Source organism: Pseudophryne corroboree, chromosome 3 (genome assembly GCF_028390025.1).
Source record: "Pseudophryne corroboree isolate aPseCor3 chromosome 3, aPseCor3.hap2, whole genome shotgun sequence".
NCBI lineage: Eukaryota > Metazoa > Chordata > Amphibia > Anura > Myobatrachidae > Pseudophryne > Pseudophryne corroboree.
The window spans coordinates 273202131-273227757 of record NC_086446.1 but is presented as its reverse complement, the minus strand read 5'-3'; the positions used below and the strand labels follow the sequence as shown (position 1 = coordinate 273227757).

At 47.1% G+C, this 25627-nt stretch overlaps 1 pseudogene; it reads left to right on the top strand.

Moving 5' to 3' along the window:
• The first annotated feature begins 13788 nt into the window (after positions 1-13788).
• On the top strand, positions 13789-13907 carry LOC134897887 (5S ribosomal RNA; annotated as a pseudogene).
• The last annotated feature ends 11720 nt before the right edge of the window (positions 13908-25627 follow it).

The window sequence follows — 25627 nt, the reverse complement described above, 5'->3', positions numbered from 1 at the left end:
AGTCGCAGCTGGTTCCTACGACGCGTCTGCTGTTCTTGGGCATGATTCTGGATACAGAACAGAAGAAGGTGTTTCTCCCGGAGGAGAAGGCCAAGTAGTTGTCATCTCTGGTCAGAGACCTCCTGAAACCAAAACAGGTGTCTGTGCATCACTGCACGCGAGTCCTGGGAAAGATGGTAGCTTCTTACGAAGCAATTCCCTTCGGCAGGTTCCATGCAAGGATCTTTCAGTGGGATCTGTTAGACAAGTGGTCCGGATCGCATCTTCAGATGCATCGGCCGATCACCCTGTCCCCGAGGGCCAGGGTGTCTCTGCTGTGGTGGCTGCAGAGTGCTCATCTTCTCGAGGGCCGCAGATTCAGCATTCAGGACTGGGTCCTGGTGACCACGGATGCAAGCCTCCGAGGTTGGGGGGCAGTCACTCAGGGAAGAAACTTCCAAGGACAATGGTCGAGTCAGGAGACTTCCCTACACATAAATATTCTGGAACTAAGGGCCATTTACAATGCCCTAAGTCAAGCAGAACCCCTGCTTCAAAACCAGCCGGTGCTGATTCAGTCAGACAACATCACGGCGGTCGCCCATGTAAACCGACAGGGCGGCAAAAGAAGCAGGATGGCGATGGCAGAAGCCACAAGGATTCTCAGATGGGCGGAGAATCACGTGCTAGCACTGTCAGCGGTGTTCATTCCGGGAGTGGACAACTGGGAAGCAGACTTCCTCAGCAGGCACGACCTCCACCTGGGAGAGTGGGGACTTCATCCAGAAGTCTTCCAGCTGATTGTAAATCGTTGGGAAAGGCCACAGGTGGACATGATGGCGTCCCGCCTCAACGAAAAGCTAAAAAGATATTGCGCCAGGTCAAGGGACCCTCAGGCGATAGCTGTGGACGCTCTAGTGACACCGTGGGTGTACCAGTCGGTTTATGTGTTCCCTCCTCTTCCTCTCATACCAAAGGTACTGAGGATAATAAGAAAGAGAGGAGTAAGAACTATACTCATCGTTCCGGATTGGCCAAGAAGAACTTGGTACCCGGAACTACAAGAAATGATCTCAGAGGACCCTTGGCCTCTGCCGCTCCGACAGGACCTGCTACAGCAGGGGCCCTGTCTGTTCCAAGACGTACCGCGGCTGCGTTTGACGGCATGGCGGTTGAACGCCGGATCCTAATGGAAAAGGGCATTCCAGATGAAGTCATTCCTACGCTGATAAAAGCTAGGAAGGATGTGACAGCAAAACATTATCACCGCATATGGCGAAAATATGTTGCTTGGTGTGAGGCCATGAAGGCCCCAACAGAGGTATTTCAGCTGGGTCGATTTCTGCACTTCCTGCAGTCAGGAGTGACTATGGGCCTAAAATTGGGATCCATTAAAGTCCAGATTTCGGCCTTGTCTATTTTCTATCAAAAAGAACTGGCTTCACTGCCTGAAGTTCAGACGTTTGTTAAGGGAGTGCTGCATATTCAGCCCCCTTTTGTGCCTCCAGTGGCACCTTGGGATCTCAACGTAGTGTTGGATTTCCTAAAATCACATTGGTTTGAACCACTTCAGACCGTGGAGTTTAAGTATCTCACGTGGAAGGTAGTCATGCTGTTGGCCTTGGCCTCAGCTAGGCGTGTGTCAGAATTGGCGGCTTTGTCCTGTAAATGCCCTTATCTGATTTTCCATATGGACAGGGCAGAATTGAGGACTCGTCCCCAATTTCTCCCAAAGGTGGTATCAGCGTTTCATTTGAACCAACCTATTGTGGTGCCTGCGGCTACTCGGGACTTGGAGGATTCCAAGTTGCTGGACGTAGTCCGGGCCCTGAAAATCTATGTTTCCAGGACGGCTAGAGTCAGAAAAACTGACTCGCTGTTTATCCTGCATGCACCCAACAAGCTGGGTGCTCCTGCTTCAAAGCAGACTATTGCTCGCTGGATCTGTAGCACGATTCAACTTGCACATTCTGCGGCTGGACTGCCGCATCCTAAATCAGTAAAAGCCCATTCTACGAGGAAGGTGGGCTCTTCTTGGGCGGCTGCCCAAGGGGTCTCGGCTTTACAACTTTGCCGAGCTGCTACTTGGTCGGGATCAAACACTTTTGCAAAATTCTACAAGTTTGATACCCTGGCTGAGGAGGACCTTGAGTTTGCTCATTCGGTGCTGCAGAGTCACCCGCACTCTCCCGTCCGTTTGGGAGCTTTGGTATAATCCCCATGGTCCTTACGGAGTACCCAGCATCCACTAGGACGTCAGAGAAAATAAGAATTTACTCTCCGGTAATTCTATTTCTCGTAGTCCGTAGTGGATGCTGGGAACCTGTCCCAAGTGCGGACTTTCTGCAATACTTGTATATAGTTATTGCTTAACTATAGGGTTATTGTTCTGAGCCATCTGTTGAATGAGGCTCAGTTGTTCATACTGTTAACTGGGTATAGTTATCACAAGTTGTACGGTGTGATTGGTGTGGCTGGTATGAGTCTTACCCTGGATTCCAAATCCTTTCCTAGTAATGTCAGCTCTTCCGGGCACAGTTTCCCTGGCTGGGGTCTGGAGGAGGGGCATGGAGGGAGGAGCCAGTGCACACCAGATATAGTACCTAATCTTTCTTTTAAGGGTGCCCAGTCTCCTGCGGAGCCAGTCTGTTCCCCATGGTCCTTACGGAGTACCCAGCATCCACTACGGACTACGAGAAATAGAATTACCGGTGAGTAAATTCTTATTATACATACTGCTAAAAAAAAATAAAGGGAACACTTAAACAACACAACCTAGATCCGAATGAATAAAATATTCTTATTAAATACTTTGTTCTTTACATAGTTGAATGTGCTGACAACACACAAAAATTATCAATGGAAATCAAATGTATTAACCCATGGAGGTCTGGATTTGGAGTCACCCTCAAAATTAAAGTGGAAAAACACACTACAGGCTGATCCAACTTTGATGTAATGTCCTTAAAACAAGTCAAAATGAGGCTCAGTAGTGTCTGTGGCCTCCTCGTCCCTGTATGACCTCCCTACAATGCCTGGGCATGCTCCTGATGAGGTGGCGGATGGTCTCCTGAGGGATCTCCTCCCAGACCTGGACTAAAGCATCCCCCAACTCCTGGACAGTCTGTGGTGCAACGTGGCATTGGTGGATGGAGCGAGACATGATGTCCCAGATGTGCTCAATTGGATTCAGGTCTGGGGAACGGGCGGGCCAGTCCATAGCATCAATGCCTTCGTCTTGCAAGAACTGCTGACACACTCCAGCCACATGAGGTCTAGCATTGTCTTGCATTAGGAGGAACACAGGGCCAACCGCACCAGCATATGGTCTCACAAGGGGTCTGAGGATCTCATCTCGGTACCTAATGGCAGTCAGGCTACCTCTGGCGAGCACATGGAGGGCTGTGCGGCCCCCCAAAGAAATGCCACCCCACACCATTACTGACCCACTGCCAAACCGGTCATGCTGGAGGATGTTGCAGGCAGCAGAACGTTCTCCTTGGCGTCTCCAGACTCTGTCACGTCTGTCACATGTGCTCAATGAGAACCTGCTTTCATCTGTGAAGAGCACAGGGCACCAGTGGCGAATTTGCTAATCTTGGTGTTCTCTGGCAAATGCCAAACGTCCTGTACGGTGTTGGGCTGTAAGCACAACCCCCACCTGTGGGCGTCGGGCCCTCATACCACCCTCATGGAGTCTGTTTCTGATCATTTGAGTAGACACATGCACATTTGTGGCTTGCTGGAGGTCATTTTGCAGGGCTCTGGCAGTGCTCCTCCTGTTCCTCCTTGCACAAAGGCGGAGGTAGCGGTCCTGCTGCTGGGTTGTTGCCCTCCTACGGCCTCCTCCACGTCTCCTGATGTACTGGCCTGTCTCCTGGTAGCGCCTCCATGCTCTGGACACTACGCTGACAGACACGGCAAACCTTCTTGCCACAGCTCGCATTGATGTGCCATCCTGGATGAGCTGCACTACCTGAGCCACTTGTGTGGGTTGTAGGGAGGTCATACAGGCACGTGGAGGCCACACACACTACTGAGCTTCATTTTGACTTGTTTTAAGGACATTACATCAAAGTTGGATCAGCCTGTAGTGTGTTTTTCCACTTTAATTTTGAGGGTGACTCCAAATCCAGACCTCCATGGGTTAATAAATCTGATTTCCATTGATAATTTTTGTGTGATTTTGTTGTCGGCACATTCAACTATGTAAAGAACAAAGTATTTAACAAGAATATTTCATTCATTCAGATCTAGGATGTGTTATTTTAGTGTTCCCTTCATTTTTTTTTTTTTTTTGAGCTATGTATGTATGTATATATATATGTGTGTGTGTGTGTGTGTGTGTGTGTGTGTATGTATATATATATATATATATATATATATATATATATATATATATATATATATATATATATATATATATATATAAAATGTTATAAATATAAATTGCAGTAATATCTGTAGATTGTAATGATCCATGGTGAAAAAATGTTGTTATGATGAGATTGTGAAAAGATAAAAATTATTTTTATGGTAAAATATAGTGGATTAGATGTGCTATAAATGCTCCAGGGATACTCTGCTTGGCCACACCCCCTGACGAAGTCAACCGTGACGAAACCGGTCGGGACGCTTTTGCCTAGTGCTGGACAAACAGCCGCATACAACGAGCAGCCGAATGAGAGCCGCGGTGGTCTAAACAGCCGAATAAAGAGCCGCTGTGGACTCCCTGTCTGAAAGCACTGCTAGGTGCTATCCGGAAGCATTGCTGTGGGGGCTTGGAGATGGGAGCCGGTATTATTTTACCTTGATGTACGTGAGCTTGTACTCTTTTATTAGTAAAGAATTTCAATTTTTACTCACTATTGCGCCTTCCTCCTTTTGTCTTTTTCATATATATATATATATATATATATATATATATATATGTTTGTCTATCAAGGTGTTCTAAACAAGGGGGGATAGTGAAGTATGTACTAGCTATCCTGTTAAGGTTAAGCTAGTCAGTGTGTTTTTTTTTTTATATCATAAAAGCCTATAAGGGCGCGCTGTGGCTGGCTTCTTGTACTCTGTGAACCTTGAGGCACAACAAAAAGGGAGTACCCTTGATAGTGTTTTGCACCAATTTGGTCCATCATTCCATTTTCGACGTTGAAGTTTAATAGGATATATTAAAAGGAAGCAGACTGACCCACTTTTAACCCACTTTAGTTACACCCAAAGTTTGGAGGTTAATTAGATGTACATATAAGGAGCACATTGTCAGCAATTCCCTGCACTGTTCATATTGATATTTATTGGTGAAGCCAATTAGATATTTTATCCGATTTTGAATATTGTCCATCCCTGTGGTTCTGTCAGGATGGGATATTGAATTTTGCTAATATTGTTATTGGATATTAACCCCTGATGAAGTCCTAACGGACGAAACGCGTTGGGTTTCCACAAATTTGTGAATTGATCATACAGGCGATCTCTAATTGAAGACTTAATACTTCACCTAACAACTGTGAACATCAAATGACTACATAATACAGTATTACAAATGAATGTACTATCCAATGCGCATGTATGTTGCTTTGATTCATGGTATGGTGATTTGCATGACAATATCATAATATGTTGTCCGAATAAATGATATTTTTGTCATATGTATTAGACATTTGTGGTGGTTCAGCTCCCTAGAGAATCCATTTCTTTTTCTATTTTATGTCCAGTACCTCTTCTGACAGGAGGTATTTATCAATGGTTTGAGCTTATTGGTCTTAGCGCAAATAAGGGGTCTTAATGCTCTCTTTCTATATATATATATATATATATATATATATATATATATATATATATATATATATATATATATATATATATATACACTGCTCAAAAAAATAAAGGAACACTAAAATAACACATCTTAGATCTGAATGAATGAAACATTCTTATTAAATACTTTGTTCTTTACATAGTTGAATGTGCTGACAACAAAATCACACACAAATTATCAATGGAAATCAAATTTATTAACCCATGGAGGTCTGGATTTGGAGTCACCCTCAATATTAAAGTGGAAAAACACACTACAGGCTGATCCAACTTTGATGTAATGTCCTTAAAACAAGTCAAAATGAGGCTCAGTAGTGTCTGTGACCTCCACGTGCCTGTATGACCTCCCAACAACCCACACAAGTGGCTCAGGTAGTGCAGCTCATCCATGATGGCACATCAATGCGAGCTGTGGCAAGAAGGTTTGCTGTGTCTGTCAGCGTAGTGTCCAGAGCATGGAGGCGCTACCAGGAGACAGGCCAGTACATCAGGAGATGTGGAGGAGGCCGTAGGAGGGCAACAACCCAGCAGCAGGACCGCTACCTCCGCCTTTGTGCAAGGAGGAACACTGCCAGAGCCCTGCAAAATGACCTCCAGCAAGCCACAAATATGCATGTGTCTACTCAAACGATCAGAAACAGACTCCATGAGGGTGGTATGAGGGCCCGACGTCCACAGGTGGGGGTTGTGCTTACAGCTCAATAACCGTGCAGGACTTTTGGCATTTGCTAGAGAACACCAAGATTGGCAAATTCGCCACTGGCACACTGTGCTCTTCACAGATGAAAGCATGTTCTCACTGAGCACATGTGACAGACGTGACAGAGTCTGGAGACGCCAAGGAGAACGTTCTGCTGCCTGCAACATCCTCCAGCATGACCGGTTTGGCAGTGGGTCAGTAATGGTGTGGGGTGGCATTTCTTTGGGGGGCCGCACAGCCCTCCATGTGCTCGCTAGAGGTAGCCTTACTGCCATTAGGTACCGAGATGAGATCCTCAGACCCCTTGTGAGACCATATGCTGGTGCGGTTGGCCCTGTGTTCCTCCTAATGCAAGACAATGCTAGACCTCATGTGGCTGGAGTGTGTCAGCAGTTCCTGCAAGACGAAGGCATTGATGCTATGGACAGGCCCTCCCGTTCCCCAGACCTGAATCCAATTGAGCACATCTGGGACATCATCCACCAATGCCACGTTGCACCACAGACTGTCCAGGAGTTGGGGGATGCTTTAGTCCAGGTCTGGGAGGAGATCCCTCAGGAGACCATCCGCCACCTCATCAGTAGCATGCCCAGGCATTGTAGGGAGGTCATACAGGCACATGGAGGCCACACACACTACTGAGCCTCATTTTGACTTGTTTTAAGGACATTACATCAAAGTTGGATCAGCCTGTAGTGTGTTTTTCCACTTTAATTTTGAGGGTGACTCCAAATCCAGACCTCCATGGGTTAATAAATTTGATTTCCATTGATAATTTGTGTGTGATTTTGTTGTCAGCACATTCAACTATGTAAAGAACAAAGTATTTAATAAGAATATTTCATTCATTCAGATCTAGGATGTGTTATTTTAGTGTTCCCTTTATTTTGTTGAGCTGTGTGTGTGTGTGTGTGTGTGTGTGTATATATATATATATATATATATATATATATATATATATATATATATATATGTATGTATGTATGTATGTATATATATATATATAATTATTTATTTTTTCTCTATCTAATAAATGCCTTCCCACTGTTTAGGACGTTAAACTCCTCATTCAGGAACACCTGAGTACACCCAGAGATTTTATCAACATCCCTAACGAGTGTCTAAATTGTCAAAAAAGGGGTACAACCTCCATAAAGCCTGATCGCAGATTGAGACTAATCTCTAATATTGTACACTTCTGCAGGTGTGACTCTGAGATCCACTATTGCGTAGATCTCTGGGGATATTGTAACGTTGTCAGAATCCTTACTTGATGAATTGGATTCTATGTGTAGAAGTGATATGTACTTGTTTCTATGTCATATACAGGATTCTACAGGCTTCACGGCTGGACGCCAAGAAGGAGATTGGCCTGCTTAATGCAGGGACCACTGCTCTGGCAGTTTTAACACGCAGGGGACGGGGGCTACACCAATGGACTGCAGATACAGAATCCAAGTAAGGTATGGTGAATCAGCCCTTCAACGGGTGAGGCCCTGTTGGGATGCTCGGGATACGGGAATATCCGAGCCAACTGCGGGTAAGTGGACAAATCTTCCTTCCGCAGCTGCGCAGTCCAGGGAATTAGATCCTACACCTATACTGCAATCCCTTCAAAACCACAATGTTTACACACAAACCCAAGGGTTCCTCCACTTCCTTTAGAGGACAGTGGGGGAATTCCAGAAAAATTGCACCGCCAGGTTCCTAGGAACGGTTTCGGGTCCGGTATTCTCAAAACCTTCGTTTTGACAATGGACCTCACTGCCTGGGGATCAAGCAGGTGGGAGAGAGGCTAAAAAGATTTCAGTAAAACATCTAGGCGATATCCTGCCTAGTCCCCTGGGAAACGCTAGGCTGCCCAGGGGACTAGGCTTACTGGCTTCTCAGGCTGTAAGTACAATACTGCTGGAAGCTATTCTAACATTTGTCAAACACGTCATTATTCCGGTTCCACCTCATATATGTAACCGGGGTTACTATTCAAACATAAAGTCATTGGACCCCTACTGGTGGGTGTTCAATTCAGGAGCGAGTCTGAGAGCGGTGATCTCTGGTTGAGATATAGGAGAATTCCTGCTATCCCGGGATATCAGGGGTGTGTACCTTCACATTCCAATCTGGCCGCCTCTCTAGACCTATCTAATGTTGCACTACAATTATATCACTTCTAGTGCCAAACACTGCACTAGGCTTCTACGCAACCCTGGGGGTGTTCATCAAGGTTATGGCGGCAATTGTGCTCTTACTCCACAGACCAGGAGTGGACATAATTCCATATATGGATGACCTTAACTTCCTCCGGGGAGATGTTGTTACAGAGTATTGCTCTCTAACATCAACTGTCCCGGGAACTTAGGTGGATCCTGAAGCTTTCAATTTCACATTTGGATCCGACAAGGAGGCGTTCCTTCCTGGAGATGATTCTCGACATGGAAGTGCAGAGGGTGTTTCTACCGCTGGAGAAAGCGTTGGTGATCCAATCAATGTTCCGGGATGTCCTGAAGCCAGAGAAGATGGTTGCCTACTATGAGGCTCGACAGTACGGAAGGTTCCTTGCATGTTCCTTTCAACTGGATCTCCTAGTCAATTGATAGGGATCTCTTCACATGCACCAGCAAATACGCCTGTTGCCGAAAGCCAGAATTTCATTCCTCTGGTGGCAGCAAACTTCTCACCTTCTCGACAGGTTGGGGAGCTGTCACCCAAGATGAACACTTCTACGGAAAGTGGTAAATTTTGGAATCCATTCTTCCGATGAACATTCTGGAGCTAAGGGCCGGGTTCAACAGCCTTCTACTAGCGGCACATCTTCAAGATCAGGTCATTCAGGTTCAGTCGGACAACATAACGGCAGTGTCCTACATAAACCGACAGGGTGGAACGAAGAGCAGAGCTGTAATGTCAGAGGTGACAGGAATCCTCCTCTGGGCAGAAAATCATGCGGTGGTGCTGTCAGCAATCTTCATTCCGAGAGTGGATGAATGGGAAGCGGACTTCCTCAGCAGACTTGATCTCTTTCCAGGAGAATGGGGCCTCCATCCGGAGGTATTCGTAGAGGTCACAAGCTGACGGGGTGTACCTCAGATAGGCATATTGGCCTCTCGCCTCAAAAAGAAGCTTCGGAGGTACTGTTCCAGGTCGAGAGACCCACATGTAGTGGGTGTTCCAGTCAGTGTATGTGTTCCCTCCACTTCCACTCATCCCAAGGACTGGCCCAGAAGGGCTTGGTACGCGGATCTTCTGGCCTTACTGCTGGAGGATCCGAGGCCTCTTCCTCTTCGCGAGGACCTTGTGCAACAGGGGTCGTTCACCTATCAAGACTGTCCGCGGCTATGTTTGACGGCATGGAGGTTGAACACCTGATTTCTCTGGCAGGATCCACAGGATAACAATGGGATATGATGGAGCGACAGCGGATTGGCACCAAACGATCACAAGCTTTCAGGCCTCCCAGGATGCAATGGGCCCGTCCATATATCCCCGCCCACTAGCTCAGGCAAATCAGTTTTTTGTTTGGTGCGGCAGGAGTCGGACCATGGTCAGAGGGCTGCTGTTCTATGGCAGCCCTAAAGCCCTAAGCTTTCTTATTTTATTTTTATAGTCTTACTATGTTTTTGAGCAATCTTAACAGCATCTTATATGCATATTGGAAAGAGTCGCTCCAACAACTCTCCGCTGGGTCGCAATAACGCTTACCCATGTGTACAGTGCTGTCTCGGCAGGCGTCTGTGTCGGATATACTAGCAGGTCCAGCAGACGTTACCAGGCTGTGGCCGGAGCACGGGGAAAAGGTAAAGCATCGGTTCCCCGTAGTCGGGGAATTCGGACGCAGACGCACTGTATTGGAAGGAGACTACCAAACAGTAGCTGACACGCCGCCACCACGGGTGCTCCAGCGCTAGGCCTTAGGGATCATAAGGCACCAGGAATAGTATAAGGCTGCGATCCCTAGGGTTGATGTCAGCGGTGGGGAGTCGGATGTTCTCCTGATCGCCCATTCCCCCCAGTTCATGACCAGTTTCCGTGAGTCTCCCGCCATGAACTGTTGCCTCACTTCCGTCTCAGACGCTACCACAAGGGGTCTCGGTCGCAGCATAGGCCGCTGCATCTGTGTTCACTAAGCGCTACTGCGAGGAGACCTGGTCACAATACAGGCGTTTGTATGCACAGTGCGTCTGTGTTCACTAAAAGTTCCCGGAGCGGCGGTGTACACTAGTAACGTCTGGATCCACTCAGCGTTCGCTAACGTATTGATCGATCTTGGAAGTGAGGCGAGTCTCCCTGTATCCCACTCTACTGAGTACGGGTTATACGGCACTAAATTTCTATCTACTTTTGTCAGTATGAATAGTTAAATTTAAGTGCCTATTGCATATATGGGTCTGTGTACATTACTGTGGTTTTCTTCGCATTGCGTCTGAATACGTTAAGATCTGTATAAAACAGAATTCAGTAATATGTTCTCCTACATACTTTAAAATGTGTTTGTGGTTGATTATGTGCTCATATGACTAATATATAACATGTGACTGACTGCTAGTATGATTGCTGACTTTTATACTGTATATGTTTGTCAGTTGGTCTTCTGATCCTCAATGCGGGTGCCTGGGTGAGGGTCAGATTGATATCACTTTAGAATAGGGGTGGGCAACATGCGGCCCGCGGGCCGGATGCGGCCCGTGGACCGATCTTGCCTGGCCCGAAGTCCCCTACCAGTGAGCAATGACAAGCGGCCCGATTGGCTGAGCCGCTTGTCATTGTGCTACACAGCTCCCAGAAGCGGCGCCGCTGAGGAAATGCCGGTCACGTCACAGGGTCACCTGACCGGGATTTCCTCTGTGACGTCGTGCGCGGGGCGGCATGGGGGCGGAGCCACAGCAGGAGTGGACAGCGGGCAGCAGCAGTGACTCCGTGCAGCACAGCGGGCAGCGCGGATCATCTGGCAGCAGGAAACGGGGATCTGGCAGCGGGGATCTGGCAGCGGGCAGTAGATCTGCCACTGAAAAAAAGGTAAAGGGATCTGTGCATAACTTTAAAAGCTGTTATATGGGTCCAGGGGAGTGGGGTAGAGACTGCTCTATGGGTTTAGGGGAGGGGGTGGGAAGGGGAGTCGAGACTGCTATATGGGTCCAGGGGAGGGGAGGAGCTAGTAACTGTGCCCAGGGACAGAGACAGGAGCGGTGAATAACAGCATTACACAGGATGCTGTTTGTTTGTTTTCAGCATTGGTTTTTTTTTGTTTGTTTTTTTATTTATTTTTTTATTACTGGATTAATGTGGTTTTTTTTTTAGACATTTGTATTTTGGCTGTAAAAAAACTACATATGCAACGTACTGTATATTGTGGTGTGTGTTATTATAGTTATATATACAGGTTGAGTATCCCATATCCATATATTCCGAAATACGGAATATTCCGAAATACGGACTTTTTTGAGTGAGAGTGAGATAGTGAAACCTTTGTTTTTTGATGTCTCAATGTACACAAACTTTGTTTAATACACAAAGTTATTAAAAATATTGTATTAAATGACCTTCAGGCTGTGTGTATAAGGTGTATATGAAACATAAATTAATTGTGTGAATGTACACACACTTTGTTTAATGCACAAAGTTATAAAAAATATTGGCTAAAATGACCTTCAGGCTGTGTGTATAAGGTGTATATGTAACATAAATGCATTCTGTGCTTAGATTTAGGTCCCATCACCATGATATCTCACTATGGTATGCAATTATTCCAAAATATGGAAAAATCCCATATCCAAAGTAGCTCTGGTCCCAAGCATTTTGGATAAGGGAGACTCAACCTGTACTATGTTTTTATAGTTCTATACATAACTATGGGCCTAATTCAGACCTGATCGCTAGCAGGCGATTTTTGCACTGCTGCGATCAGTTCGTCACCACCTACAGGGGGAAGGGGAAATCGCTGTGCAGGTTTGTGATCACAAGTGCAGAGAGCTGCACAAACAGAAGTTTGTGCAGTCTCTGAACAGCCCAGGACTTAATCTTCCAGTGCGATGATCGGAGCCTGAGCTGACATCAGAAACCCTCCCTCCAAATGCCTGGTCCCTCCAGCATTTTTTCCGGACACTCCTCTAAAACGATCAGTTGCCACCCACAAACACCCTCTGCCTGTCAATCACCTTGCGATTGCCCGTGCGATCGCTTTGTTCGCACCATCCCGTTGCTGCCCGGCGCTGCGGACCGACGCACCTGTGCATTGCGGTGCATACGCATGCACAGTTCAGACCCGATCGGTATTGTATATACAAGATATTTTGTGTGCGGCCCTCGAATATTCACTGGAAGTGTTAAGCGGCCCCCCAGCTGAAATAATTGCCCACCCCTGCTTTAGAACGATAAAGTGGTTACAGTCACAAATTGTGTAGTACACTGTGAAAGTGCTGATTATTTATCATGTCTAAGAGCGGCAAAAGTGACGAGAGTACACTTATCATAACCCCAATGCTCATATCATGTTGTCTTGCAAAACCTGTGTTATTCTCTCTGATCTGGTACAGGATGGTTTATGTGTAAAATGGTTTGCTTTTCAGCATAATACAAGGCAGATCCCTGATCTACGTCAAGTACAGATAGATTCTCCTTGGGTGGTGATTGCACAGACCTTGTCCAGTATAGCTGAAAGGTTAATTCCTACAGCATCAATACCAGGAATAGGGTTCACTATTAACCCTTACATGCAGCTCTCTACCTACGGTATCCCCAACAGCTTCTCCAATAAAACAAGCTGATAAACCGAGTGTACATAAATCATGAACTGCACAGGCTACACATGATGATTAACAGCGTTTTATACGCATATTGGAAAGAGTCGCTCTACTCTACTTCGGCATACAAAGAACAGGTAGAGGGTATCAGCTCAGTGAATATAGCTGAAATAATGAGAGCAGTAAAGGCCTTTCTGTCCTCAGAGGATCAGCAGAGCCTGTGTTAAAAATAAGGTACCTAGGTTTAAACGTCCCCAAAAAATAGGGCCTCCTCATGGGGGACCCCAGCAGCTGATGGAAATCATGGAAAAGGTTTGGGCTATACCTGATAAGGAATATAGGTTCCAAGTAAATGGGATTCCAAATATCCTTTTCCAGCTGGGGTCTGTTTAAAAATAGGAAGTGCCTCCTAAAGTAAATGTGCATATCATTGATAGTGCGAAAATCTATATGGCCTTTGCCGTCAACATCAAAAGAGGGATGGTGTTCTGAAAACCATATTGTTTCTGTCTGGGGCAGTCATGAGGCCAGCCATGACTTCACCTTGCAATCTACAGCCACACCACACTGGATAGGCCCAATCTCACTAGATCTTGGAAGCTAAGCAGTGTTGGGTCTGGTTAGGTCTTGGATGGGAAACCACCTTGAAATACCAGGTGCTGTAGGTACACTGGGCTGAAGTACTGGAAGACTGGTTTTCAGCGCCTGCAAGGGAGCAAGAATCCCATATAGCTCATATGGACACTAATGTTCTAGGGCATCAGCATTAAAAATAGCTGCTAGTAGAGCAGTTTTATTTACATACATGGAAAGCTGATTCAGAATCAAAAGGTTCTGGAAACTTTGCCTTTTGGCTGGAAGTTTCTGTTTGGGAAGGAGTTAAAAGATATTCTGGAGTCAGGAACAGACTCAAAGAAGGTCACGTTTCCTTACACCTATAACCCCAAACCTAGGGGTCCGGTTCGGCCTTGTCGGTCATAAAGGAATGTAACAGCCCCAATACAATAAATTTGGTAAGGCAAAGAAGCAAAGGCAACCAGAGGGCCAGCTTCCAAACCAGAGGATAAGCCATCAGCATGATGGTGCGTACCTCCTTCTGGGGGACCCCAAGAGGATAGGGGGCCGACTTCAGTTTGCACAGATCTGGTAGCAGTCTGCATACAGATGCCTGGGTGCAAGAAGCAGTATCTCTAGGTTATGCTTTCCCTTCTAGAAGCATCCTCCTCGAAGGTTCTTCTGTTCCAGTCTATCTCGGGTAGAGGCGAAGGACAGGGGTTTGCAAGAAGCAGTTCAGAAATTGCTTTTGTCAAGAATAGTCATTCCAGTAACCCTTGCACAATAGGGACAGGGGTTTTTACTCCAACCGGGTTTGGGCTCGGAAGGATCCTTTCACCTCATTCTCAAAATCCCAAACAGATAAGTTTGGGCACCACTGTTCACATGGAGACGTTGCGCTCATTAGTTTTTTTTTCATGGAGCCATGAGATTACATGGTATCCCTGGATAGTCAGGATGCTTACCTACAGGTTCCTATAGCACTATTTCATCAGTGTTATCTTAAGGTTCACCATCCTCCAGCAACATTTTCAGTTACAGACCTTACCCTTTGGGTTAGTCACAGCCCCCAGAGTATGTACCAAAATTATGATGATTATGGCAGCTTATCTCCGCAAGAAGGGGATAAGAAAATTGCTAAACCTCGACCACCTTTTTTATCCTGGCACAATCACAGGAAAAGCTTCTTTGCCATCTCCAACAGACAGTGACTTGTCTGCAGAGGCACGGGTGGTTCATAAATTGGGCAAAGTCATCTCTGGTTCTGTCACAACGGATGACTCACTGTGGGGCTGTACTGAATTTAAGTCTGCAGAAAACTGATTATCTCAGAACAAGATATCCAAGGTACAGTCAAGTACTCAGGAGTTGTTACACGGTCAAAAAATATCAATCCACGTAGCTATGCGACTGATAGGTTTGATGGTGTCAACAATCAACATGGTGGAGTATGAACAATTCCACTCAAGACCTCGGCAGCGTCGGATTCTAGCCAGATGGAATGGAATACATCAGACAATAAAGAAATAGACAATGGTACTTTCACACAAGGTAAGAAAGTCATCAGCCTGGTGGCTACAAACATCCCATCTAGACAAAGGGAGAACCTTTTGGATATCAGATGGGGGATCCTGACAACAGATGCCAGTCTTCAGTGCTAGGGAGCAGTGCCCGGAAGATTATGGTTCCAGGGACAATACACCACAGTAGAAAGTTGCCTGCCAATAAATCCGTTAGAACTTCGAGCCATATACATGGCAATGGATCAGGCAAAGGACACTCTTCAAGGAAGACCAGTCCAGATCCGCTCGGACAATTTAACGGCAGGGGTGTACTTCAACCATCAGGGAGGAAATGCGCAGCCAAACAGCAATGAGGGAGGTAAGTCACATACAAAAGTGGGCAGAACTCCATCTTCCAGCATTGTCCGCAGTATTCGTTCCGGGAGTCCTAAACTGGGAAGCGGACTTTCTCAGTCGACACGCCATTCAAGCAAGCAAATGGGCTCTACACCCAGAAGTCTTTCAGACTCTGGTAGACAAGTGGGGTTTGCCAGAGATAGATCTCATGGTGTCCCGTCTGAACAACAAAGTGCCCGCATACGGGGCAAGAACAAAGGATCCCGGAGCAATCTTTGTGAACGCCTTGTCGGTGAATTGGTATTTTCATCTGACGTATCTATTTCCTCCGATCATCCTGCTACCAGGGTGGTAAGGAAAATAAAAGAAGCAAAGGGTGCCGTGATTCTAATAGCTCCGGCTTGGCCCAGAAGGCATTGGTACACAGATCTGCAGAGAATGTCGATGGATGCTCCACTTCTGCTCATTCAACATCCAGATCTACTAATGCAGGGTCCTTGTTATCACAGGCATCGGGATCGACTATCGTTGACTGCGTGGCTCCTGAAACCTCTATCCTGATGTCGAGGATTCTCGCTACAGGTAATTCAAACAATGCTCAAAGCAAGGAAACCCTCCTCCGCTCGCATTTATCAACGAATACAGTAGGCCTATATTCATTGGTGCAGTGAAAGAAATATTGACCAGAAATCTTTTCATGTTTCCAGGGTCTTAGAATTCCTTTTAGGCGGGAATGGATAGGGGTTTGAAGGCGGCTTCCTTGAGAGTACAAGTATCAGCATTGACTGTATGGTTCCAAAAGTAAATTTGCCAATTTACAGGATGTGAGTACTTTTTCCAGGGAATGCTGCGCATTCAACCTCCTTTTTTTTCCTCCTACAGTGCCTTGGGACTTAAGTCTAGTCCTCAAAACCCTTCAAGTTGCTCCGTTTGAACCACTTAATAAAGTGGATCTTAAATGGTTGACAGCTAAAATTCTCTTTCTACTGACTATGCATCAGCTAGAAGAGTGTCAGATTTAGAAGCGCTGTCATGTTCTTTTTCTGATTTTTTTTTATTTTTCTTTTCTCTGACGTCCTACTGGATGCTGGGAACTCCGTAAGGACCATGGGACTGGGCACAAAAGATTAGGTACTATCTGGTGTGCACTGGCTCCTCCCTCTATGCCCCTCCTCCAGACCTCAGTTAGAATCTGTGCTTGGCCAGAGCTGGGTGCTCCTAGTGGGCTCTCCTGAGCTTACTAGTAAAGAAAGTATTTATTAGGTTTTTTATTTTCAGTGAGCTTCTGCTGGCAACAGACTCACTGCTACGTGGGACTGAGGGGAGAGAAGCAAACCTACCTGCTTGCAGCTAGTTTGTGCTTCTTAGGCTACTGGACACCATTAGCTCCAGAGGGCTCGAACACAGGCACCTGTCCTCGATCGTCCGTTCCCGAAGCCGCGCCGCCGTCCCCCTTGCAGAGCCAGAAGAACAGAAGCTTGAAGAGATGAAATCGGCGGCTGAAGACTCCTGTCTTCATTAAGGTAGCGCACAGCACCGCAGCTGTGCGCCATTGCTCCCAGCACACTTACACACTCCGGTCACTGTAGGGTGCAGGGCGCTGGGGGGGGGGGGGGGGGGGGCGCCCTGGGCTGCAATTGAAGTACCTTTGGCATAAAACATACATATATACAGTCTAGCACTGTATATATGTAAAACCCCCCGCCATTTCTTTACATGAAAAGCGGGACAGAAGCCCGCCACTGAGGGGGCGGGGCCTTCTTCCTCAGCACACCAGCGCCATTGTCTCTTCACAGCTCCGCTGGAAGCAGCTCCCCAGGCTCTCCCCTGCAGTATCCAGGTACAAGACGGGTTAAAAAGAGAGGGGGGGGCCACATAAATTTAGGCGCAAAAACAATACAAAAAAAGCAGCTATTGGGTAAATCACTTATTAGCAGTGAAAATCCCTGTGTTATATAGCGCTGTGGTGTGTGCTGGCATACTCTCTCTCTGTCTCCCCAAAGGACTTTGTGGGGTCCTGTCCTCAGTCTGATCATTCCCTGTGTGTGTGCGGTGTGTCGGTATGGCTGTGTCGACATGTTTGATGAGGAAGGTTACGTGGAGGCGGAGCAAGGGCAGATAAGTGTGGTATCGCCCCCGTCGGGGCCGACACCTGATTGGATGGATATGTGGAAGGTCTTAAATGACAATGTAAACTCCTTACATAAAAGGTTTGATGACGCTGCAGCCTTGGGACAGCCGGGGTCTCAGCCCGCGCCTGCCCAGGCGACTCAGAAGCCGTCAGGCGCTCATAAACGCCCTCTATCTCAGATGGTTGACACAGATGCCGACACGGAGTCCGACTCCAGTGTCGACGATGATGAGGCACATTTACAGTCTAAAATGACCAAGGCCATCCGATACATGATTATTGCAATGAAAGATGTATTACACATTTCTGAGAGCAACCCGGTTAATACCAAGAGGGTTTATATGTTTGGGGAGAAAAAGCAGCCAGTGACTTTTCCCCCCATCTGATGAATTAAATGAATTGTGTGAAGAAGCGTGGAGTTCCCCTGATAAGAAATTAGTGATTTCTAAGAGGTTACTGATGGCGTACCCTTTCCCGCCAACGGACAGGTTACGTTGGGAAACATCCCCTAGGGTGGACAAGGCGCTGACACGCTTATCTAAAAAGGTGACCCTGCCGTCTCAGGACCTGGCCGCCCTAAAGGAGCCTGCGGATAGAAAGCAGGAAGCTATCCTGAAGTCAGTGTATACACACTCTGGTACTCTACTGAGACCTGCTATTGCTTCAGCCTGGATGTGTAGTGCTGTAGCAGCGTGGACAGATACTCTGTTAGACGACATAGATTCCCTCGACAGAGATACTGTTTTGCTAACCCTGGGCCATATCAAAGACGTCATCTTATATATGCGAGATGCTCAGAGGGACATTTGCCTGCTGGGCTGTAGAATTAATGCTATGTCCATTTCTGCCAGGAGGGTCTTATGGACTCTGCAATGGACAGGAGATGCTGATTCTAAAAAACACATGGAGGTTTTGCCTTATAAGGGTGAGGAATTGTTTGGGGACGGTCTGTCGGACCTCGTGTCTACAGCGACAGCTGGAAAGTCGACTTTCTTGCCTCAGGTTTCCTCACAGCCTAAGAAAGCACCGTATTATCAAATGCAGTCCTTTCGTTCCCAAAAAGGCAAGAGGGTCAGGGGTGCATCCTTTCTTGCCAGAGGCAGGGGTAGAGGTAAGAAGCTGCACCATGCAGCAAGTTCCCAGGAACAAAAGTCCTCCCCTGCTTCTACTAAGTCCACCGCATGACGTTGGGGCTCCACAGGCGGAGCCAGGTGCGGTGGGGGCGCGTCTCCGAAACTTCAGCAGCCAGTGGGTTCGCTCACAGGTGGATCTCTGGGCTATACAAATTGTATCTCAGGGATACAAGCTGGAATTCGAAGCGACTGTCCCCCCCCCCCCCCGCCGTTACCTCAAATCAGCCTTGCCAGCTTCCCCCATGGAAAGGGAGGTAGTGCTGGCGGCAATTCACAAGCTGTACCTCCAGCAAGTGATTCAGGGTCCCCCTCCTTCAACAGGGAAGGGGTAACTATTCCACAATGTTGGTGGTACCGAAACCGGACGGTTCGGTGAGACCCATTCTGAATTTAAAGTCCTTGAACACTTATATAAAGAAATTTAAGTTAAAAATGGAATCGCTCAGACCGGTTATTGCAAGCCTGGAAGAGGGGGATTTTATGGTGTCGCTGGACATCAAAGATGCTTACTTGCATGTCCCCATTTACCCACCTCACCAGGAGTACCTCAGATTTGTGGTACAGGACTGTCATTACCAATTCCAGACGTTGCCGTTTGGCCTGTCCACGGCACCGAGAATATTTACCAAGGTAATGGCCGAAATGATACTCCTTCGGCAGAAGGGAGTTATAATTATCCCGTACTTCGACGATCTCCTCATAAAGGCGAGGTCCAGGGAGCAGTTGTTGATCAGCGTAACACTCTCTCAGGAAGTGTTACTACAGCACGGCTGGATTCTGAATGTTCCAAAGTCGCAGCTGATTCCTACGACGCGTCTGCTTTTCCTGGGCATGATTCTGGACACAGAACAGAAGAAAGTGTTTCTCCCGGTGGAGAAGGCCCAGGAATTAGCATCTCTGGTCAGGGACCTCCTGAAACCAAAACAGGTATCGGTGCATCACTGCACGCGAGTCCTGGGAAAGATGGTAGCTTCATACGAAGCCATTCCCTTCGGCAGGTTCCATGCAAGGATCTTTCAGTGCGATCTGTTGGACAAGTGGTCCGGATCGCATCTTCAGATGCATCGGCTGATCACCCTGTCCCCAAGGGCCAGGGTGTCTCTTCTGTGGTGGCTGCAGAGTGCTCACCTTCTCGAGGGCCGCAGGTTCGGCATACAGGACTGGGTCCTGGTGACCACGGATGCAAGCCTCCGAGGGTGGGGGGCAGTCACTCAGGGAAGAAACTTCCAAGGGCTGTGGTCAAGTCTGGAGACTTCTCTACACATAAATATACTGGAACTAAGGGCCATTTACAACGCCCTGAGTCAAGCAGAGCCCCTGCTTCGAAACCGGCCAGTGCTGATTCAGTCAGACAACATCACGGCGGTCGCCCATGTAAACCGCCAGGGCGGCACAAGAAGTAGGATGGCAATGGCGGAAGCCACAAAGATTCTTCGATGGGCGGAGAATCACGTGCAAGCACTGTCAGCAGTGTTCATTCCGGGAGTGGACAACTGGGAAGCAGACTTCCTCAGCAGACAAGACCTCCACCCGGGAGAGTGGGGACTTCATCAAGAAGTCTTCCAACTGATTGCAAACCGATGGGAACTGCCACAGGTGGACATGATGGCGTCCCGGCTCAACAAAAAGCTAAAAAGATATTGCGCCAGGTCAAGGGACCCTCAGGCGATAGCTGTGGACGCCCTAGTGACACCGTGGGTGTACCAGTCGGTATATGTGTTTCCTCCTCTTCCTCTCATACCAAAAGTACTGAGAATAGTAAGAAAGAGAGGAATAAGAACAATACTCATTGTTCCGGACTGGCCAAGAAGGACTTGGTACCCGGAACTGCAAGAAATGCGCACAGAGGACCCATGGCCTCTGCCTCTCAGACAGGACCTGCTGCAACAAGGGCCCTGTCTGTTCCAAGACTTACCGCGGCTGCGTTTGACGGCATGGCGGTTGAACGCCGGATCCTAGCGGAAAAAGGCATTCCGGATGAAGTTATTCCTACGCTGATAAAGGCTAGGAAAGACGTGACAGCAAAACATTATCACCGTATATGGCGGAAGTATGTTGCTTGGTGTGAGGCCAGGAAGGCCCCTACAGAGGAATTCCACCTGGGTCGTTTCCTGCACTTTCTACAGTCAGGGGTGACTATGGGCCTAAAATTGGGGTCCATAAAGGTCCAGATTTCGGCCCTATCCATATTCTTTCAAAAAGAACTGGCTTCACTGCCTGAGGTTCAGACGTTTGTTAAGGGAGTGCTGCACATTCAGCCCCCTTTTGTGCCACCAGTGGCACCCTGGGATCTTAACGTTGTGTTGGATTTCCTGAAATCCCACTGGTTTGAGCCACTTAAGACCGTGGAACTAAAGTATCTCACGTGGAAAGTGGTCGTGCTGTTGGCCTTAGCATCGGCTAGGCGTGTGTCGGAATTGGCAGCTTTGTCATGTAAAAGCCCATATCTGATCTTCCATATGGACAGGGCAGAATTGAGGACTCGTCCCCAATTTCTCCCAAAGGTGGTGTCATCGTTTCATTTGAACCAACCTATTGTGGTGCCTGCGGCTACTCGGGACTTGGAGGACTCCAAGTTGCTGGAAGTAGTCAGGGCTTTGAAAATATATGTTTCCAGAACGGCTGGAGTCAGGAAGACTGACTCACTGTTTATCTTGCATGCACCCAACAAGCTGGGTGCTCCTGCTTCAAAGCAAACTATTGCTCGCTGGATCTGTAGCACGATTCAGCAGGCTCATTCTGCGGCTGGATTGCCGCATCCAAAATCGGTGAAGGCCCATTCCACAAGGAAGGTGGGCTCTTCTTGGGCGACTGCCCGAGGGGTCTCGGCTTTACAGCTTTGCCGAGCGGCTACTTGGTCGGGTTCAAACACATTTGCAAAGTTCTACAAGTTTGATACCCTGGCTGAGGAGGACCTTGTGTTTGCTCATTCGGTGCTGCAGAGTCATCCGCACTCTCCCGCCCGTTTGGGAGCTTTGGTATAATCCCCATGGTCCTTACGGAGTTCCCAGCATCCACTAGGACGTCAGAGAAAATAAGAATTTACTCACCGGTAATTCTATTTCTCGTAGTTCGTAGTGGATGCTGGGCGCCCGTCCCAAGTGCGGACTTTCTGCAATACATGTATATAGTTATTGCTGAACTAAGGGTTATTGTTATGAGCCATCCGTTGAGTGAGGCTCAGTTGTTGTTCATACTGTTAACTGGGTATAGTTATCACAAGTTGTACGGTGTGATTGGTGTGGCTGGTATGAGTCTTACCCTGGATTCAAATTTCCTTTCCTTGTAATGTCAGCTCTTCCGGGCACAGTTTCCCTAATTGAGGTCTGGAGGAGGGGCATAGAGGGAGGAGCCAGTGCACACCAGATAGTACCTAATCTTTTGTGCCCAGTCTCCTGCGGAGCCCGTCTATTCCCCATGGTCCTTACGGAGTGCCCAGCATCCACTACGGACTAGGAGAAATAGAATTACCGGTGAGTAAATCCTCTTTTTTTTTTTTTTAATCCAGATAAAGCAGTTCTCAGAACTAAGTCTGGGTATCTTCTTATGGTGGGGTCTAAATTCGACCTTAATGAAGAAATTGTAGTCCCGGTATTCTCGGGTATCGGGACTTTCTGCAGGAGATGCGTCGTGGGATGTAGTCCGAGCATTAAGGATCTATGTGGATCGCACCAGTGCCATCAGAAAGACAGATTCTCTCTTGATTTTCTACGGAATTCACGAGAGAGGATGGCCTGCTAATAGACGCTGGCTAGAGGGCTTCGAATTACTATTGCGGAAGCATATTCTCAAGCGGATCTCCCTGTTCCGGCTGATGTCTCTGTTCACTCTACTTGTAAGGTAGGTCATGTGTGTTCTTCTCGCCTGATTATGGCTCTACATGATGCTCCTGCCTAGATGCTTTGGAATCCAACTGATTTGCCTGAGCCAGTGGGCGGGGATATATGGACGGGCCCGTTGCATCCTGGGAGGCCTAAAAGCTTGTGATCGTTTGGTGCCAGTCCGCTGTCACTCCATCATATCCCATTGTTATCCTGTGGAACCTGTGGACTTAGGAGAAATACCGTGATCAACGGTAAGTTCTTACCATAACGTATATTTCTCTGGCTGGGTCCACAGGATAAGATTGGGATATGGTTGAGCGACAGCGGAAATGGCACCAACACGGTCACAAGCTTTCTGGCCTCCCAGGATGCATCGGGGCTTCACCATATAATCCCGCCCACTGACTCACTCAGATCAGTTTTTTGCTTGGTGCGGCAGGAAGCCGGACCATGGTCACAGGGCTGCTGTGAATAAAGCAGCCCGAAGCTTTTATTATGTTGTTTTTATAGACTTACTATGTTTTTTTTGAGCGACTTTTCCTAACAGCGTCTTAAACGCATACGGGAAAGAGTCGCTCCAACAACTCCCCACCGGGTCGCAACAACGCTTACCTTCGCGGTACAGTGCTATCTCGACGGGCGTCTGTGTCGGATGTTCTAGCAGGTCCAGCAGACGTAACCAGGCTGTGGCCGGAGCATGGGCGGAAGGTAAGTCTATGGATTTCCTCTTACTAGGGGGGTCCGGACACAGCTACACTGTATTGGTGGAGACTACAAACAGTGTGTTGATGCAAGAACATCTCGAGTGTGACAGTGTTACGCTCTTGGGATCATAGGCGCCAGGACTAGGTAGAGGCCGCGATCCTTAGAGTTTAAGTCAACGGGGGATTCAGACGCTCTCCTGGCCGTCCCTCCGAGTTCATGACCAATTTCCGTGCGTCTCCCGTCCATAAACTAAATTACCTCACTTTCGTCTCAGACGCTACCACAAGGGTACTCGGTCGCAGCTTAGACACTGCGGTTGTGTACACTAGAGATCCCACCTAGACCGAGACGCAGGCCTTAGCGTCTGCATACACGTGGAAGTCGCTGAGCGTCTGTGTCAGTCAGTGAGCGACTGTGTCCGTTATTAGGAGCGGTAGTGTACATCAGTAGCGTCTGAATCCACTCAGCGTCTTGCGAGCGCATTTGCTTGGATATGGAAGTGTGGTGAGTCTCCCTGTATCCCGCTCTATGGAGGAAGAGTATACAGTACTAAAAATTCTCTCTACTTATTAGTATGAATTGTTAATTTTTAGTACATATTGCATATGAGATGTGTATATTACTGTGGTTTCTGCATGTTATGTTTGAAAAAAATCAGTTAAAACAGAAGTACAATTTTCCTACTTGTAAGTTATGGGGGTTGTATTCTCATATGACAATGTCCAATGCCTTAACATGTGACTGCTAGTATGTGTGCTGACTTTTCTTTGTTGTCAGTCCTGTTCTGACCTTCAAATCAGGTGCACGGTTGTGGTCAGATTGATCTCACTTCTATATATCCATATATAGGTGATTTTCAGTCACAAATTGTGTAGTCATTAACAGATTATTACCATGTCTGTGAGCGTCAAAAGTGACGAGGAGAATTTATCAGGCACTCCTATATCCCTAACATGCTTATCTTGTAAGACAGGGTTAATTGGTATGAACCAGCTGGTCACTTATGAGGGGTTGTGTGCGAACTGTTTCGCTTTTCAGCAAAGTAAAAAACAGGATTTGGTTCAACAACCAACAGAGCCACCATGGAATATGTTTGCAAAGACTTTGTCTTCAATAACGGATAGGTTAACTCCGGCAGCACCACCTCAGGGGTTAGATTACACTATTAACCCATGCATGCAGCTCCCTTCCTACGGCTTGGTTCCAGTAGCCTCTACAAGTAACCAAGGGACAGGTAAGACTAAGACAGATACGTCTATGTGGCAGACTACACAAGATGATACAACAGATGATGATACAGTATATTCAAATACTCCGTATGATGATCAGTCGCAGAGTTTTAGTTCAGAGGATGTAGCTGAACTTATTGACGCTGTGAAGGCTGTCCTCTCCTTGGAAGAGCCAGCCAAGACAGGGTCAAAATCTGAAGCACCTGTGTTTAAACGAACAAAGACAGTAAAACTGAATTCCCAGCGTCAGATGAGCTGACGGAAATGATGGTTGAGTCTTGGGCGACGCCCAGTAAAAAGTATAAGATTCCGAAAAGATGGAATTCTTATTATCCATTTCCAGCTGTGGATTGTTAGGAAAGAGAAGTTCCTCCAAAAGTAGATGCACATGTACTGCGACTTGTGCATAAATCTGCTTTACCACTGTCATCTACCTCACTAAATGATGTCACAGACAGAAGGGTAGATAGTTTCTTGAAAAATTTATTTTCTCTAGTAGGAGCAGTGGTAAGACCTGCTATGGCTTCGGCTGGGTAGCAAAGGCAATGGGCGAATGGATAGAGGAACTAGAGAATGGCCTCTCTTCTCCTAATAGGGAGCAAGAGGATCTTTTAAGCCGTTTAAGACAATCTGCCCAATACTTGGAAGAAGCAGCAATTGATATGGGTACAGTTGCTTCTAAAACTTCAGCCTTGACAATAGCTGCTCGCAGAGCAGTTTGGCTACGTACCTGGAAAGCAGATGCAGAATCCAAGAAATAATTGGAAGCATTGGCTTTCATTGGTAATATATTGTTTGGGAATCCATTATCGGATATCCTAGAATCAGAGGCTGAATCAAAAAAGGTCAGATTTCCGTCTACTTATAACCCTAAGACTAGGGTTTCAAAGTTTCGCTCTTTTCGGTGGCAAAGCAAAGCGAAAGCTAAAGAGGAGTTTTCAGTTCCAAACCT